Here is a 19149-nt window from a genome sequence, read left to right as displayed (position 1 = left end):
CACTCAAATTACTTGATTAAAATTTGATAATCTATATATTTGTGTCTGTGTGTTAGCTGCGTGACAACATCCTTTATCCACTAGTGTAACGGAATGACACTTCTGTTGAATATTACATTTGCTCCAGCAAGGACATTTTTCTGCATCAATCGGCCAAATTCATATTCCATAATAATAAACATACTGCAAGCAACCTAATCTAATTTCAAAAACTGTACTAAACATACAATGGCAAAAATAACAGTTGATGGACAGAATGCAGAACAATGTCATATATTCACCCCAGTACAGAGATCTGGGCCTAAATCCATTGTTTTTTTGCACTCCACACCACCCCAGTTCAGACATGGCCATATGCAAATTTGCCTTGACCCTGTGCCTCATGGGAATAGTCCAGCCCGAAGTGCCAAGCCATGCTTTTCCTAGACCGAAATCAAGCATCCTAGGACCGGTTTCTGGCTGTCATCCGTCTTCAGCCAGGATAGCTTGACTCCAGTGGCATGGAGAGCACGGGACCCACGTCTGGGCATACCCATCCCACTCGGGGTGACACATGCAAAAATAACAGTTGATGGACAGAATACAGAACAATGTCATACATTCACCCCAGTACAGAGATCTGGGCCTAAATCCATCGGTTGTTTGCACTCCACACCACCCCAGTTCAGACATGACAATATGCAAATCAGCCTTGACCCTGTGCCTCATGGGAACAGTCCAGCCCGAACTGTCAAGCAATGTCTTTCCTGGACCGGAATCAAGTATCCTAGGACCATACAATGGTCCATGGAAAGTCTCAGATTTCTAGACAGATGTAACAAAAATAGAGGTGCTAAGGATAAATGCTTGATATGATAACGCCTTTCCCTGAATGTTTACTTGAGGGATGAGAGAAGTCCCACAAATAAACATTCAGTGAATGTCATTGATCTATAACCTATTATTGACCTGATCCACATGCTGAGTTTTTTGGGCCAATCTGCAACAGAGTATTCATCAATCCATTGCCGCAAAAGACAATGATGTATTACTACACTCTCACACCTGGGTAAGAATCTGCCATGGTTTATGGTACCTTTGATAGCTTCTCCAGATCAAGAACGTTCAGACAAATTGCCATCGAGACTCAGTGAAGTTCACAAAAACTCAGATGTGCAGGGTGATTGCCAACTGTTCAGCAGAAATCAGACATGGGACCATAAAGCAATTTTATGCAGAGAATGCCACGTCACTCGGAGAGTCAACGGAGAGGAAAAAGGATTCTGGCTGACCAAGCATCATGTCTGACATAGGCCTCTTTCTTACTGCAGCCGAGAGACCGGTTCTGTTTATGAAATTTGCTATATGTTGTGTCTATGTCAGGCAACCCTCGGTGTTTGTTGGTGGCCTACAGTCCTCTGCTTTAAAGCACCTGTAATCTTACATCAGGTAGTTACACTTTTATCAATGGATCAAAATTGTTTTTTTGTCATGGTTTGCAAAATTATATGTTTGAGATGTTCCCCCAGGAAACGATCAAGAATAATACTATTGATGTCTATATAGCAAATTTGTGCCCAAAAGCATATTTAAAAAAAAAAATAAATATAGAAACTCACGCAAGTGAGGATGCAGCAGTATAATTGTTTCCATTTATTAGCTCCCTTGTTAATACATTTGTGGAAACACCCCACCTCCTTGCCTCATATTTAGCTTTTGCTGTGGTGGCACATTGATGATTTGTGATTCTCCTCAGAAGCACTTTCTGTGGACCACGACTGGACCAAATTCTTTGTAATCACAGGCAGTGACCCACATTTGCTTAAAGGATGTCAAACAAGTTAAGATGGAAGCTCCAATCCACACGCAATATTTTCTTTCAGGAGGTGCTATGATCCTAACCGGAACACCAGGAGGGGCCAACAGCTGCATCTCTTTCAAAATTCTCTCATCTAGTCCATGGAACAGGGTGGAACCACCAGAAAGTAGGACATTTTCAAAGAGCTTCCTGCGGACATCAATATCACACTTCATGATACTATTAAAGATCATTTTGTGGACCCCAGGAGCTTCAATGCCAAGGTTGGCTGGAATAAAGAGGGTCTCTGGTGCCCTAAAGAGCTGGTTACCAATTTTGATGATGTTCCCATCGGGCAGCTTGAAATCTTTCATTAACTCATCGGATTTGCGTTTCATTTCCTGGATTGGATCCAGAGCTACATAGCAGAGTTTCTCCTTGATGTTTTTCACGATTTCCCTCTCTGCCGTGCTCACAAAAGAATGCCCACTTTCCAGGAGCAGTCGCATGAAGTATTCTGTGATGTCGCGGCCAGCCACGTCCAACCTTGACACCGCATGGGGGAGGCAGTAGCCCTCATAGATGGGAACAGTGTGGGTGACACCATCACCGCTGTCCATAACGATGCCAGTGGTACGTCCTGAAGCATAAAGTGCCAGGGTGGCTTGGACCGCGACGTACATGGCGGGTACATTAAATCCTTCAAACATTATTTCTGTCATTTTCTCTCGATTCTGTAGGGGGTTCAATGGGGCTTCTGTCAGTAAGACTGGCCTCTCACAGGACTTGAGTCGCAGTTCGCACTCATATACGTGTCTCCAGATCTTTTCCATGTCATCCCAGGAGGTGACAATGCCATGTTCAATTGGGTATTTCAAAGTCAGGACTCCCCTCTTACACTGGGCTTCTTCACCAATGTAGTACTCTTTCTGACCAGCTCCTAGCATGGTAGACTTGACTTTCGAGCGGCCAACAATAGAAGTAATAACTGACCTTGGCGCGTTGTCCCCAGCAATGCCAGCTTTGCACAACCCAGAGCCATTGTCAAATATCACAGCTGGGATCTCTAAAACCTTGTTGTCGAGCATTCTGGATGTTGCAGGAATACGTCTTGGGGAGATGCTGCCTTGAGAAACTCTTGTTTGTAAGTCTCCTGAAAAAGAACGTCTGTCCTGAGAGATTCCAGATTTTGATGTCACAGAGACTCATGTTCCAATTCACTCCTGAATGACTGCATGAGTATTTTACTCCGATGCCCAACACTTTGTTTCTAGGTAGTTTGTCCCTCACCCCTAAAAGCCTTATGGATAAACACTTTAAAAATCTGAACAAAACCAAAGTGACATAACAATGGTACTTGATGAGGTTATCTGCGATTGTTGAAAGTATACAGTAATTCAGGAGCAACACCAATTCAAGCCTTATGGGTAAGTACTTTAAAAACAAAACGAAGTGAGATGACCATGTTCTTTAGGAGGCTATTAGGGATTGTTCAAATTATATAGTAATTCGTGAGCCCTACCAAATTAAAATCTAACAGAAAAAAATGAATGCGCTCTCCCCAGTGAGTATTTATAGCAACACATTTAAGACCCTGATTTGTGACACTGTGTCACTTTGAATAATTTCAAACCCAAATCGTTAACTTTGGGAAGAAAACAGTGTCATGGAATAACGAGACCTTGTTCACTGGCAAGCCAAAATGTTGATTCAGGGGCAAAATCACCGCCTAGGAGTGGGTACGAGAGGGAATAAACCCCTTTGATTTTATGGAGAAGGGACATTAAGGTAAAACAGAGATATATTGGGAGGTTTGGATAGCCTTAGGGGTGGGCTGTCCACATTCTGCATAAGGGAATAGATAAAAACCCTACAGAAGACAGACAGGGCTGTGAATCAAGAAGACAATGTTTAGGTGGGGCGTGGCGCACAAGGGTTATTATACACTGAATTTGGTCAGGCAGGCTACTCTGAATTCTTGAAGGGTTCCTTCTTTTTCAGACGCAAAAACAGGAGATTACTGATTTTTAATTTTATTTAACAGTGCCCTTGAACTCTGCCATATTGTTAAAACTTAGCCTGAACACTCATCCTGGCCATGGCCACTTGCCACTTAGGCTTCATTTGTAAAAAAAAAAAAAAAAAAGTAAGTTAAGAGGGCTTAAAGTAGCTCTTAAGGCCCGCCTCTAGCATTGTCCATGCATTGGTTTCGGGATACAAGGAAGGCTGCCTAGGAATGATTCCAACATATAACACTTCCTTTCACCATCCTACACTTCGTCTCTTTAACTCACCCATGAACGTTAATTATATCCCTGCTTTCTCCCTTTGTCACACTCTTTTCACTGTTTACCTATTTTTCTAATCCTATTTTGTTGTCTGTATGTTGCGATTGTCTGGCTTGCTCTGGTTCAAAGTCAAAGAATGAAAAATGTTTCCAGGTTCCCTAAATAAGTGTTGGTGCCCAACTCTTACATACACTGGGCACAACTTAATTGCTGCGCTTAGGTTGCCAGGAAAGTAACCTGCCCTTTCCATCCTTTGCACTGCATTTAAATGTGTGAGAGGAGAGCAAGGCCTAGGTTTCCCTGTGCCCTTTAAAAAGAATATGTTTTGAAAACCTTGCTTATGGTTTCAGTACATGTTTTAAAACTATTCTGGGTAGCCTTGTCAGATAGGATCGTGAAATAGCTTTAGTGAGTTGCCTTTACAGACATTCTTTCTTATGAGTAGATAAGTGCAGGGTATTAAAACATACATTTTTAGGAGACAGTTAGGAGAGTCAGCTATTTGGAAGAAACCCTACTACAATGAAAAGAAAGATCTATGATGTATAGCATGGATAATCAGATCATTTAATTACTACACAGGAAGGAACACTGGGCTCGGAACTGTAAATATGTCAACAGTGCTTATTAAAAAACAGAAACCATTCAGGCAGATGCAACAATGGCCTATTTTGATTCTATGATGCTCTATTTGCATTGGACTGGACTATGCACAAAATGACTTTCTGGGCACGCGTAGTTGGCAAAGTTCAACCAGGAAGTGGCTCTACGGTTAGTCACTCTTGCGTGTTCTTGGCCGATCACGTTCCCCCTCTGGTTTATGTCATCGAGTAAATGCAGAACACAGGTAAAATTAAGTGAAAATCTCACAAACGCTCTGTACGTGCACTGTGCCAATTTATGGGTAGAGTCTGCGGAAAATCCATGGAAAGCCTTGGGTAACTGGTGCAATACACATTAATGGGCACGTCTTAGCTCTTCTGGCCAGGTCTGGAATGTTACAATGAAAGGACTCTCACATGAATAAGGCAGGGATCTGCTTGAAGGAGATTTCTCCCTAAATGGATTGTGATCCTTCTTTAGCCGCATGGAGATTTGGGGTACTGCTTGTCAACCTCTGCATGCCTTCAGGAACTCTTGTCTCTCTAGGTCTTGTTGAGGTTTCATAGGTGGATCTCTCTTCTCACTTTCACTCTCCTTGTGTTCCCTGCACCTTAAGTGGCAAAGTTTTAAATAGGAGTTATCGAAACAGAAATGTCTGGGAGGGTTGGACTTGCAACTTTACTCCAACACTTGAGAGCATGTGTGCATAATGTTTATTTGTTGCACTTGTATGTTTTATAGGGTTGGATACTTTGTGTCAGTTGTGAGAAGTTTCTATAAAATGAATTAACCCTTTTTGTGTGGCCTTGAATTTGCTAAATGGCTCATTTTAGTAACAAGTGGCATGTTTGTGGGTATGTGGAGTGTGTGCGCCAAGGCATCAATCAGAGCACCCATTTTGGTTTAATGTCTGAACAGATTCCTTTGGATTTTGAGAACACAAAGGTTGAGTTGGAGGCCCCTTAGGTGGCAAGGTAGGTTCATTGGTGGTGATGTAAATTTAGGTATATGTGATTCTAGACAAAAGTGTACGTAAGAAAAGTTGTTGTCACTATACTTCCTCACCATAACAGTTTTTACGTTTTCTTCCAACTGAATCTCTTTCACTAGATATTGTTTTCATCATTGTGAATGCCCTTCATGTTGAAAAATTAAATAACAGATTTCAATTTTTTATAGTATTGCATAGATCTCCTGTTTTACTTTTATGGAGGGACATTTACTACAACCCCTTCTTCTACCCCACCCTCTCTACACTCTCTTTATTCACTTTGTGGTAGAGCAGGGAATCTTCAACAGCCTCCTTGTCTCTCTTTTCCTCTCTTTACAATTCTTGTATTACCCTAGATAGTTTTTTCAACTATTTTTTTCATACTTTACCACTGCCCCCTGCTCCTGGCTGTACCCTAGAACATTTACACTTCCCTAGCTCCAGTAGCCCGATCTATAATTTACCTTACCAATTCTCCCACTGCCTATGCCCTAGTACTACTACTCTACCTTCACACTACATCTACCACTGCAAATACAATTGTTCCTATATTTCCACTAATAAGCTGGTACCTGTATTTCACTCTATCCTCTATTGCATAACTCCTACCTACAACTTACTACCTTCCTTCCGAGCCCAGCAACTATACCCCTGATTATACTCAAATACTCAATCTCTGCCTGTGCCCTGACACCTCTCCCTGCCTACATCTTAGTACTTCACCCCAACATAAAATCTAAGACATTCAACACTGCCCATACCTTAGCACCTCAACATCTTCCTATCCCATAGTACTTTGTGTTTCCTATGCTCTAGAATCTCTATCCCTTCTATACTTTTGTATAACTGTCTAGCCATATATTATAGTACATTCACCTTAACTCTACATTGTCTCCCATCTCTCCATACTGGACATACACCTTTAAAAAGAGAAAGAAGAGAGACCCATTAGTGTCACCACTTTCAATATAGCTCCTAATCAAATAACCAAGATCATTGATAGGCATTGGGGCATCCTAAACAGTGGCACGTTACAAATCCTAAAAACAGTGTTTTCACACAAGCGAGGACAAAGCCATAAGGATATGCTAGTGCAGGAACTACAGATAGTTCACGGGGCATTATAGCCCCCATCGTCGGCCATTCCCAGTGTGGTGGGTGAAGTGTCTGCCACTTAACCAAAGCCACAAAGACATTCTCGTTTAACATCACCACTACTTGGGAACTCAAAAAGATTAGGAACTGTAATACACAGAGGGTAGAAATACCTCCTAACTTGTCCTGGTGTCGTAATTTGACAGTGATCAGGTTAGCATTAAGCTTTGCTACACGAATTTCCCCTTATCTTGACTATAGTGTTCGGAGGCCATTTTGAGAACACTGGCGTCCATTTTTATGAACGTGCTGCCTCGTGGTCAGCATGCCCTTTTGTCCTTTCTCTGTACCACTGACCACTTAAATTTGCCCAGCAACAGGCTATTTTTAGTACTGGTCAAACTTGCACATGCGTAGTTAAACCCTCTGTACTAGTGGACAGTCATCACTTAGGAATGTTCTCCAAACTGACCAGTGGTGTTGTAACTCCTCCCATGAGTTGGTTGTGTTCCAAAAATGACCTTATTTGTACCTAAACTGAGCAAATGTGTTCCGCCTACTCTTTGTATTACTGTAAAACTGTATAAAAGAGGTCTCGCACCGATGTTCGGTGTGATACTTCTTGCATTGCCGAAGGGTGCTGTAGGAATGTACCACCACCCCATCGGGTCTTAATAAACTTGTCCTTTGCATTTTCCAGTTTCCGTACCAATTTCTCTTTATGGTGTAAGCGGTCATGCGGAATATGTAGGCCTGGAGAACCCAATACCACACCGGCAATTTGCACTATGTGGGTATGATGACCCGCAAGGTAAAGACAAGGATTTGCGAACACCGCAGAAATCTTAAGTGTGGCTGTTCTACAAATAAAATGTCAATCCACTTTATTGAGATGAAACATACATCACAGGACTATCAGTTGGTGGTCCTTGAACACCAGACTGAGACTGAATCAGTAAACTACGAGTCCAAACTGTTTGAGAAAGAACAACGCTGGGAGTTTAAACTTAAAATCCACAACGAAGGTGTGAACTGCAATATACCATAGGGACAATTTGTTGTCCAACCCCTAGAAGGGATGTGGTCATACACTGAGTTGAGAATCTAGAAGCAGATCAAAAAGCCAAAATGTATAAACAAGCCAGCTTTTGTAAGGCTGCATACCAGAAGAAAATAGTACATGAAAACATGTAGACAAAGGAAATAAGTATGGATACATAGTAGGGAACATGATCTTTTACCACCTGTTGATTTCTGAAACATTAGATTTCAAGGGTTTAGTCATGATATGCACAAATATACACCCTTGGACATGAAGGTGACTATTATGTATGAAAATATATGTTCCACATGTCTTTTGTAGAACATTGCACAAGCACTTGTATTTTTTATTATACATGCTGAAATTAATGGTGACATCTCTCATTATTTTTATATATATTATGCAACTCCTGTTCGCATAATCTTTATTCAGTTATTTTTATTGAGTCACACCCGGTCTTAAACCAGTACAACCCCCTCTTGAAATTCAGCCGAGAACCTGTGAAAAGAGCTTCACACCCCCTTACGGGCTCCTTTCTATTAGGCGAGTGAAACCAGGAAGTGGTTCCACTTGCAGCCGCAATTTTGGATAAGAGGTGGTCTAGTCTCCCTATCAGAGACCAACACGGTGCAGCGAAGACGCACCTCCGACAGAGATACTGGATAGTAAACCAACACATGGGGAAGAGACCAGTAATATGGAGACCCCTGTGAAAATCTGTCCTTTAGGTGAATGGCCAAGGGGATGCTTTGATGTAGTGAGTACGGCACAGCCTCTTGAAAACAGAATACAGGTTCAGGCATTAATTTAACAAAGTGGGTACAATTTCTTTACCCTGCAAAGTGTGACTATAAGCTCAGCTTGGCCACTTGCAGATCCATGAAGCAAAACATTTGCCTAAATAATGTATGTTTCTCACATTCATTTCTATGTTTTATGAGCTGTTAGTAAGAAGGTACACTAATTTTATTAGAAGTGCTCACCACCATTTTAAGCATGTATTAGTTCACCAGTTATGACTCTAATAGGTGATTTTCGGAATGTATATAAACAGCACGTATTTAGATAAATGTAAAATATATGTGTCGGTTGAAGTATGTTTCCTGCCAAACCTTTGGCAGACTAACCCTCTCATGAATGATTATATATTGCAGATTACAAAACAGTGAATGCCTAGTAGGTATAATCACCTTCTTATATCTAGCATGCAGGGTATTTGAATGCAATTAGTGTCAACAGCTGTACGGGAGTGGTATCAAAGAGTTAGTTCCCTGGTCCTAATGAAAAGCCAAGGCGATGGCTTGAAACATGTCGACCCTTAGGAAGGTCGTTACATTGTCATCCACCCTTCCTTCCCCAATTTTAAATCATATTGACAACAAGGCAGATTAAATAATAGTTTATCACTAGCCACGTATTTCTAAGGTTTTCTTTCCAAATTAAATATACCCCCACTCTTATTATCATCATTCAAAACCATACATATATAATTGCTCCCATGTAATTCTTAGGTCTCAGCACATCTCGTTCCTCAGCGGAATGGGTTGGACCCGATGATGAAGCATTCACCATGGGGCAAGCCTGGTGGAGAGGGTTATATAAGAAAACAAGTGTGTTTTCTTCACTTTGTGGAGGTTACTACATAGCAGTCTTAGTGGATCTCTATATTTTGGTATGATTGTTTGCCGCAGTAATTAAACTTTAAGCAGCCCATGCCAATATGTCAGTGATACACTTCCTGGTACAGACTGGTTGAAGCCACATAAAATCATCTGCTTCTTGCAGTACAATGCCTCGCAACATTGAAAGGTGCGGTAAATTCTGAATGGTTATCAGGGCCAGACTGGGCACCCAAAGCAAATTGCTTGTACTGTCTCTGCTAAAGATGATTAGCCCCAACTATGCTGAACGGGTATACCTATAAAATATACATTTACAATTATTCACATCATCCTTTATATGGATATGTATGGTATATTACAGCTGCTGTCAGAAGTTTCTCAGTTATCCAATGGACCTCATTCAGGGATTTGTGACACATTCTGGTTGCAGCAGTCAGACACACTACCATCCGTCTGTCAGGTAAGTGTGCCTTATAGTGTTGTGATTGTTTAATATTAAATCCCAAATATTTCACAATAACAAAATCAATGTGAAAGGAAATGTTCTTATATTGGACCTTATTTGATGTATCTGATGTTGGTGTGTGATATGTCCTCAACATAATCAGTAATGTCTGTGTAAAGTTTGCATGTTCAGTTATAATTCACGCTGAACATTAATTAATTAATTAAGCTTCCTTCTGGAGCTGCTGGATCGAGAACCATGTCTTCTGCTACACAATCAAGCAGCCAGGTTCACTAGCAGACGTGGGATCGCAATACCACACAGAGTTGTGGGTGTAGCTGGTAATTTTGATTTTACATTGCACATTTGCATTAAACACCTCAATGCTACAGTGTGAACTATCACATGTAGATTTACACAAACCAGGTCACATTTGGAACATCAGATATAAGCAAAGAATATTCGTCCCAACCCTTGTGTTGTAGCTCATGATTTACTTATCATGTTGCAACCTCTGTCTTTCAGGTGCTATCGACAATGAGTCGCTTGATGAACCTGAACCACCCACCAGTGGAGTGAAACGGGAAATCCAAGGAGAGAACCCAATCCTCCTCCATTCAATATAATGGGGTAACCCTGTAACCCTCAGAACCAGGGCGGGTAGTTAAACAAACAATAATGGTTCTGTCAGATGAGAATACCTAACAACACAGTATTCAACTCTGTGATTAGAATGATATGTCCCTGTCAGGATACACATACAGTAGCCTTACACAATAATACACTGACCCAGGTAGAGGAGAAAGTAATTCTTTAGTAATACTCTCTTTCAATCTTTTGACATATTTTCAGACATTGGTTAAGCTGTCCTAACAAACAAGTGGACATATATACATTACAAAACAAAGTGGTTTTTGTGAAGAACTAGTGCAGGATAAAAACATACATACATAAATACAAGATAGTTCAATTACTCAAGTTTGTCAACTGTGAACATAATAGTCATTTAGGCAAAATAATTTCTTTTGTTCCTAACAGACTTTGTACAGTTAGATCTCAAACATGGTGCGTCGACGTTTTGACTCTAGAGGTGATGCGAAGACTACGTGCATCAGGGGCGGGTCTTCATCAGGACTTGGATAAGGTGGACACCCTTCTATAGATTCCTTGAAGGGAAACTTATTCTTGTGTCTGTCAGCCGACTAGACACACTGGATGCTGTTGTTGTTCTGGTTCTTGAGACATAGCATTCTAATCACAGAGTTGAATACCTTGCTGTTAGGTATTCTCATCCGACAGAACCATTATTGTTTGTTTAACAATCCTCCTCCAAGCAGGAATGTTAGCATCCAGCTTTGCTCAAGAAGATATGCTTTAGGAAGAAGAAGAGGCGCAGGTGCTGGCTGCAGAAGAGGAGCTGGATGCTGAGGATTGCACTGTAGGCCCACTGGCACAATGACTGACTCCTACATCAGGTCCAGGCAGCATTGTACCTCCCACTGTCCCTCTGAGGATTGCCCAGTCTCAGCAGTCGGCCAACCAGCGACAGCGTTCCCCTACCCCAACACAATCATCACCTCCTTTCAGCCCTTACGTCTAAGGTAGATATGTTGCTTCTCATACACACTCCTCTCATGCAACCCAGGCCTTCTCTCAAGCATCTGAAGGACTTAACACCCCTGGAGAGGAGCAGGTATCCCCTAGGCATGAATCTCCTTACCACAGCCTCCCACATGCCACCCCTCCATATACAGGTAGACCTGACAGTCATAATAGAGGGTGTTCCCTGTGGAGGGGGCTGGAAGATGGTTATGAAGTCCATTGGGAGGAATACTTTTCCCAACAACAAGTTGATGTGAGGCAGGCCATTTGTGCCATAGGTGCTACTCTGTCTGACATTTCAGCCTTATTACAGGATATCCCTTGGATGATTGACAGGCAGACCCATGTCTTGGACAGGATTGAGAAATCTTGCCAAGGCATGTCAAGGAGGCACACTACCTAATATCAATCTATAGGGAAGAGATTGCAAGACACCATGCCTTGGCCATAAAGATGATAAAGGGCTTGTGGAAATTGTTCCAAAGTCTTCCTTCATGCTCAACACATGGAGGGGATTCAACACACCTACCTGCACTCCATCTCACCCAGCTACCTGTACCACAACTTGCTCTGGCATCCCTACATACACAGGCAACCCCCGTGCACATGCCCTACTGCTCATGCCCACCTGGCACAGGCATGTTCCCCTACAAAGGCATGTTCCCTACCTGGACAGGCATGTCTCCTCCCTCTACAGTTGCCTTTTGCCACTATACAGGAACAACCAAAAACTGTACAGGCACCCTCTGACCCTGTAAAAGCACAACCAATAACTGTACAGGTATGATCCACATCAACTTTGCAAACTAACACACCTGCACAGGCAAATGCACCACACCCACCCACACATGGGCAAACAACACAGAAAAAGCACTTACTCACAGAGATCCTAATAACCACATTTGTGAAGTCGCAAGAGAGATCCTCCATGATCACTGTAAAATGTAATGTTTTCATAATTCAATATTTCAATGCTGAGTTCATTATATATAGTTGATGATGGTCAAATGGTTACTGTGGTGGTAGGCTATATATATATATATATATATATATATATATATATATATATATATATATATATATACATACATACATACATACATACATACATACATACATACATACATACATACATACATACATACATATATATATATATATATATATATATATATATATATATATATATATATATATATATATATATATATATATATATATATATTCCACCGCTTGGCTCACTTTCCCTTCGCTAGGCGCTCCTTGATTCTCGGTCGCGTTTCTCCTGCGGTTGAGCCAACCGCTGTAAATTATCACAGGGTCTCCCCGGTCCCGGGGAGGAATGGAGTCGCTGAAGGACGGCTCTGACACGCTTCTTTCAATAAAAGTGGTTTATTTCATCAATCCATGTGGGGGGATTTAACAACAAAAAGCAACCAACGCGTTTCGACAGCGTCCGCTGTCTTGATCACGGTCAGTTTGGGAAGTGAAGCTCACAGTTTTATAAAACAAACAAAACATTATGGTTACACCCCTTTGGTCACTGGTACCGCCCATAGTTCTGGGTTTTGTGGGATATGTAGTTCTAATTCAATTCTTGTTACTTTTTTCCCAGTGAGTATTTTAGGGATGCATATCATTTTTACATTTAACTTGCTGTTCAAATTAATCTTATCCACATTTAAATTAACAGTTGCGATACGTTTTAGTATTGTGATTATCATGAGAAACCCGTGGATGTTAAGTCCCGCCCTCCAGTGGGCTTGGGCTGTGCCTCTGCTAACTAGTGATTGGTGAATATTTTCCGCCCACCATTGCAAAACATTTATCATGTTACCCAACCTATAACCTGAATTTTATGCATTAGTAATTAGGTATGACATTTCATATGGTTCAATTCATTTGTATAGTTGGGTATGTGAGCACAGTCCTTTAGTCTTTATGTTCGGGATCTCATTGGCATAATACTGCCCTCTGGTGGGCTGATTAGTCCATTAGAACAGCAGTTTGTTTCATATGTGAGCTTAATTCAAGTGAAAAATTGAGTGAGGTGGTGAAAAAATAAAAGTAATTGGGTTAAAATTGTTCATGGTTAGCGGGAAGGTAATGGAGAGTTGGTTTGATTAAAGATGTATGTATAGTTCTTCCGACTGATTGAGCCCGAAGGGGGTCATGGTCCTGAAGCTCAGGATGTGTTTCGATTCTTTTCGTCGGAGTTCCTTCTCATTGTGTCCACCCCTTATTGAGAACCTCAAGGTTTCAATGCCCCAGAAACGTAGTTTCTTCCAATCTCCTTCGTGGTTCAGTTCCATATGTTTTGCAACAGCGTTGCTTCTATCCTTATGTACAGTGGCTCTTACGTGCTCTAATATACGTTTTTTTAACTCGCAGATTGTGGTGCCTATATATTTGAGCTTGCATGGGCATTCAATCATGTACACTGTGTTTTTGCTGTTACACGTGATGCATTCTTTGATTTTCCAGGTTTTGTTATTAGGCATTGGTATTTCAGTAGTTGGCTTGGCTATTTCTCAGATCTTACAATTGTAACATTTTACAAAACCTTTGGTTTGCAGCCATGATTTCTTGTTGGAGGTTTGGAAGTGACTGTGAACCAGTTGGTCCTGCAGATTTTTAGCTCTCCTGTATGTTAGGATGGGGTGGTTACCCATTTTTTCTCCTATTACTGGGTCCAATTGTAAGAGCTTCCAGTTTCTTCTTAGTATTTGATTCAGTTGTTTGGTCTCTTGACTGTAATCCGTTATGAATCTGATTGGCTCTTCTTGTGTTGGTCCTGAGATCTCTTTCGGTTTTAGGCAATCTTCCCTTGCTTTTGAATTGGCCTTTTCCCAACATAGTTGAGTTGCTCGTTAATTATATTGTCTCTTGCCAAAGCGCTGCTTGGCGATGTTACTTTGTTTTTGCCATTCTTGCTCCTCACTGCAAATTTTCCTTAAGCGTAGGAATTCCCCATAGGGGATGCTTGTTATGAGCGACTGCTGGTGGAAGCTGGTAGCTTCTAATGTTGAGTTTGTCGCAGTACTTTTGCGATGAAGAGTGGTTTCCATTAGATTGTTTCGTATGTACACTTCTGTGTCTAGGAAAACTGCTGTATCTTGACTGATGTTGTAGGTGAATTTGATGCCAGGTGTGCTGTTGTTTAATATTTGAAAATATTGCAAAAATTTGTCTTTTCCTCCGTCTCACACAATGAACAGGTCATCTATAAATCTTTTCCAGACTTTAATATGTTGTGTGAACGTTTGCAGATTTATGTCCCATGCCACTGTTTCCTCCCACCAACCCATGGCGGTGCAGGCATAATTGGGGCTAAAGGAAAAGCCCATGGCCGCTCCATTCTTTTGTTTGTACATGGTTTCCCCAAACACGAATACATTGTTTTTGAGCAGATATTTAATCAAGTCGAGCAGCATGATATTGTGATGTTGGTAATGGATGTTCCGTTCCTGGAAGGCACATTGGCATGCCTCAAGGCCCATGTTGTTATCTATGTTTGTGTATAATGCAATTACATCCATGGTGATCAGGATGTAATGTGGTTGCCATTGTATTTGTTTCAAATTACAAAGAAAATCCGTGGTGTCTTTTATGTAAGACTTTAGAAGCTTCACATGTGGGCTCAGATAGAAGTCTATAAAGTTAGATAAGGGCTCCAATAAGGAACCGTTAGCCGACACAATTGGTCTCCCTGGTGGTTTTGTGGATCTTGGGCAGAAAGTATATAGTAGCCATCTTCAGGAAATCCACTGTCAAATACTTTTTTTCATCAAAGTCTAGGAGTTCTTCTTTTTCCCATTGTGATATTTTTCCGTCCAGTTCTCTCTTGATTTGATCCATTGGATTTTTGTCTATTTTTTCATAATAGTGTAAATTGTTCAGTTGTTCCATCGCCTCAGCAATATAAAGTTTTCGGTCCCATAGCACTATGTTCCCGCCTTTGTCGGCCGCTTTGATCTCAAAGGTGTCATTGTTCCGTAATGAGTTTAAGGCTTCTCTTTCAATTTTAGATAGATTGTCTTTGGTTTGGTTTTTTATTTTGATGTTATATAAGTCGTGAATTACTGCCTCTTGAAACATGTCAATTTTGTTTCCTGGTGCTAGTTGCGGGTAAAACTTGGATTTCGCTTTCAAACCACTAGTTCCGGCTCCCAGTTGTGGTATGGCTGTCTCCAGGCTGATTTCTTGGCCTTCTTGTGCATTTAGATTTAGCACAGTTAAATATGCTTCCGATTCTTTTGCAAGGAGTATCGATGTTGGTTTGGGCTGATTTTTTGTAATTTTTGGTTTATTTTTTCTCTCCGCAAAGAATTTTGCAAGCTTGATTTTTCGTATATATAAGTACAGGTCAATTCTTGTTTGGGACAAGTTAATGCGTGCTTTGGGACAGAAATTAATTCCTTTCTTTAGAAGAGAGATTTCCGCATCAGTAATTTCTTTTCCAGATAGGTTGACTATTTGGAGTTCTTCATCTATTTCCCTCTCTTTTGTTTCATGAGTCTGGTTTCTGTTCCCACTTTTTCGCTTGTAACCGTTTCTCCGTCGGCCCCTCCTTGTGTGGATCTGTTGAATCTTGGTTGCCATCCTCTTCCTCTGCCCCTCGCTCGGCCGCGTGTATTTCTCTGCGCCCCGTGGTTCTGTTCCCATCTTTGTTGTGATAGAACAAGGCGCATGTCTCCTAAAAAAATCCTCTGTCCGGGGTCCAGATTTGTGTCATCTTCGCTTAGATCTGCTGATGTCAAGGATGCCATACTTGAGGAGGAACTGGCGATATTAATTTTGGATGGCCTGAAGGAATCATATTTTCGTGCAAACGTAAATATGCGGCCTTGCGCATTATCATTGGCGTCCCTTTCGAATTTGGTTTGTTTCCTTTGCCTGACCTCTTCTTCATGTTTTTCAATTTGCTTGTTTAATTCTTCTCTGAACTTAGTCATTTCTGTATTAAGTTTGATTGAATCCAGCTCTTTCTCTACTGTTCGCAGTTGTTCTTTTATTTTTTCTAGTGCTATCTCGATATGTTTGACTAGAATTTTTATCAGTCCCAGGGATGAATTTAGTGTGTGTTCACCCCACTCTTGAAGTAGTTCATTGGTGACATCCTGTTGGCTTGGCATTATCAGTATTCGTAGCCCACGAGGCACTCTTTCTACTTCCAGATACTGTTGCAATGAAATCAGTTCCCAAGATTTGTTTATTTCCTTTTTGTTTAACTTCTCCCATAATCGGAGCTTATCTTTTATGTCATTCTTTTCCTGGTCCTTATTGCTCTCCGCTGGTCTTGCCTTATCTTGTTTGTTAAACATGGTACCAATGAGTTCTTTTCTCTTAGCTTCCCGCTTATCCATTGTGAGTTTTCGTATTTTTGTGTTTGTGTTCCCCCACCTTTGAGTATCGGTATTCTCATGATAATCACAATACTAAAACGTATCGCAACTGTTAATTTAAATGTGGATAAGATTAATTTGAACAGCAAGTTAAATGTAAAAATGATATGCATCCCTAAAATACTCACTGGGAAAAAAGTAACAAGAATTGAATTAGAACTACATATCCCACAAAACCCAGAACTATGGGCGGTACCAGTGACCAAAGGGGTGTAACCATAATGTTTTGTTTGTTTTATAAAACTGTGAGCTTCACTTCCCAAACTGACCGTGATCAAGACAGCGGACGCTGTCGAAACGCGTTGGTTGCTTTTTGTTGTTAAATCCCCCCACATGGATTAATGAAATAAACCACTTTTATTGAAAGAAGCGTGTCAGAGCCGTCCTTAAGCGACTCCATTCCTCCCCGGGACCGGGGAGACCCTGTGATAATTTACAGCGGTTGGCTCAACCGCAGGAGAAACGCGACCGAGAATCAAGGAGCGCCTAGCGAAGGGAAAGTGAGCCAAGCGGTGGAATACAAATCACTCTTCGAGGCGCTCGCCGGCATACCTTCGGAAGACAGTGGGACTCACAGCTGACGACCAGCGGAAGAAGGCGGCCATTCACCTACCACGGAGGGAGACTCCAAGGTAAGAGTGTTTGAATGCTGGAGTACGCCGTTTGGAACGCTGTTTGAGTGCAGAGACAAACACAGCATTGCGCTAGCCGGCTACTTGGGTTGAAATCTTCCAAAAAACTGCAACTCGTGTGCTCTGGGATTCTGATAATCCGTTCACTTACCCAATTGTGGGCATAAACATAGGTAAAGGCACTAATAGCACAAGCAGTAAAGGACGAGATTAAACAAGACGGATTCGCTATTAAAACAAACGAACTGATACCGATACTCAAAGGTGGGGGAACACAAACACAAAAATACGAAAACTCACAATGGATAAGCGGGAAGCTAAGAGAAAAGAACTCATTGGTACCATGTTTAACAAACAAGATAAGGCAAGACCAGCGGAGAGCAATAAGGACCAGGAAAAGAATGACATAAAAGATAAGCTCCGATTATGGGAGAAGTTAAACAAAAAGGAAATAAACAAATCTTGGGAACTGATTTCATTGCAACAGTATCTGGAAGTAGAAAGAGTGCCTCGTGGGCTACGAATACTGATAATGCCAAGCCAACAGGATGTCACCAATGAACTACTTCAAGAGTGGGGTGAACACACACTAAATTCATCCCTGGGATTGATAAAAATTCTAGTCAAACATATCGAGATAGCACTAGAAAAAATAAAAGAACAACTGCGAACAGTAGAGAAAGAGCTGGATTCAATCAAACTTAATACAGAAATGACTAAGTTCAGAGAAGAATTAAACAAGCAAATTGAAAAACATGAAGAAGAGGTCAGGCAAAGGAAACAAACCAAATTCGAAAGGGACGCCAATGATTATGCGCAAGGCCTCATATTTACGTTTGCACGAAAATATGATTCCTTCAGGCCATCCAAAATTAATATCGCCAGTTCCTCCTCAAGTATGGCATCCTTGACATCAGCAGATCTAAGCGAAGATGACACAAATCTGGACCCCGGACAGAGGATTTTTTTAGGAGACATGCGCCTTGTTCTATCACAACAAAGATGGGAACAGAACCACGGGGCGCAGAGAAATACACGCGGCCGAGCGAGGGGCAGAGGAAGAGGATGGCAACCAAGATTCAACAGATCCACACAAGGAGGGGCCGACGGAGAAACGGTTACAAGCGAAAAAGTGGGAACAGAAACCAGACTCATGAAACAAAAGAGAGGGAAATAGATGAAGAACTCCAAATAGTCAACCTATCTGGAAAAGAAATTACTGATGCGGAAATCTCTCTTCTAAAGAAAGGAATTAATTTCTGTCCCAAAGCACGCATTAACTTGGCCCAAACAAGAATTGACCTGTACTTATATATACGAAAAATCAAGCTTGCAAAATTCTTTGCGGAGAGAAAAAATAAACCAAAAATTACAAAAAATCAGCCCAAACCAACATCGATACTCCTTGCAAAAGAATCGGAAGCATATTTAACTGTGCTAAATCTAAATGCACAAGAAGGCCAAGAAATCAGCCTGGAGACAGCCATACCAGGAGCCGGAACTAGTGGTTTGAAAGCGAAATCCAAGTTTTACCCGCAGTTTTACCCGCAACTAGCACGAGTAACAAAATTGACATGTTTCAAGAGGCAGTAATTCACGACTTATATAACATCAAAATAAAAAACCAAACCAAAGACAATCTATCTA

The 19149-nt window shown here is 41.3% G+C and overlaps 1 pseudogene; it reads right to left on the bottom strand.

The window, feature by feature from the left end:
• Nucleotides 1-1731: 1731 nt before the first annotated feature.
• LOC147710811 (actin, cytoplasmic pseudogene) lies at nt 1732-6449 on the bottom strand (annotated as a pseudogene).
• Nucleotides 6450-19149: the final 12700 nt, after the last annotated feature.

Source organism: Lissotriton vulgaris, chromosome 5 (genome assembly GCF_964263255.1).
Source record: "Lissotriton vulgaris chromosome 5, aLisVul1.2, whole genome shotgun sequence".
Taxonomy (NCBI): Eukaryota; Metazoa; Chordata; class Amphibia; order Caudata; family Salamandridae; genus Lissotriton; species Lissotriton vulgaris.
This window is presented reverse-complemented; position numbering and strand designations above follow the sequence as displayed.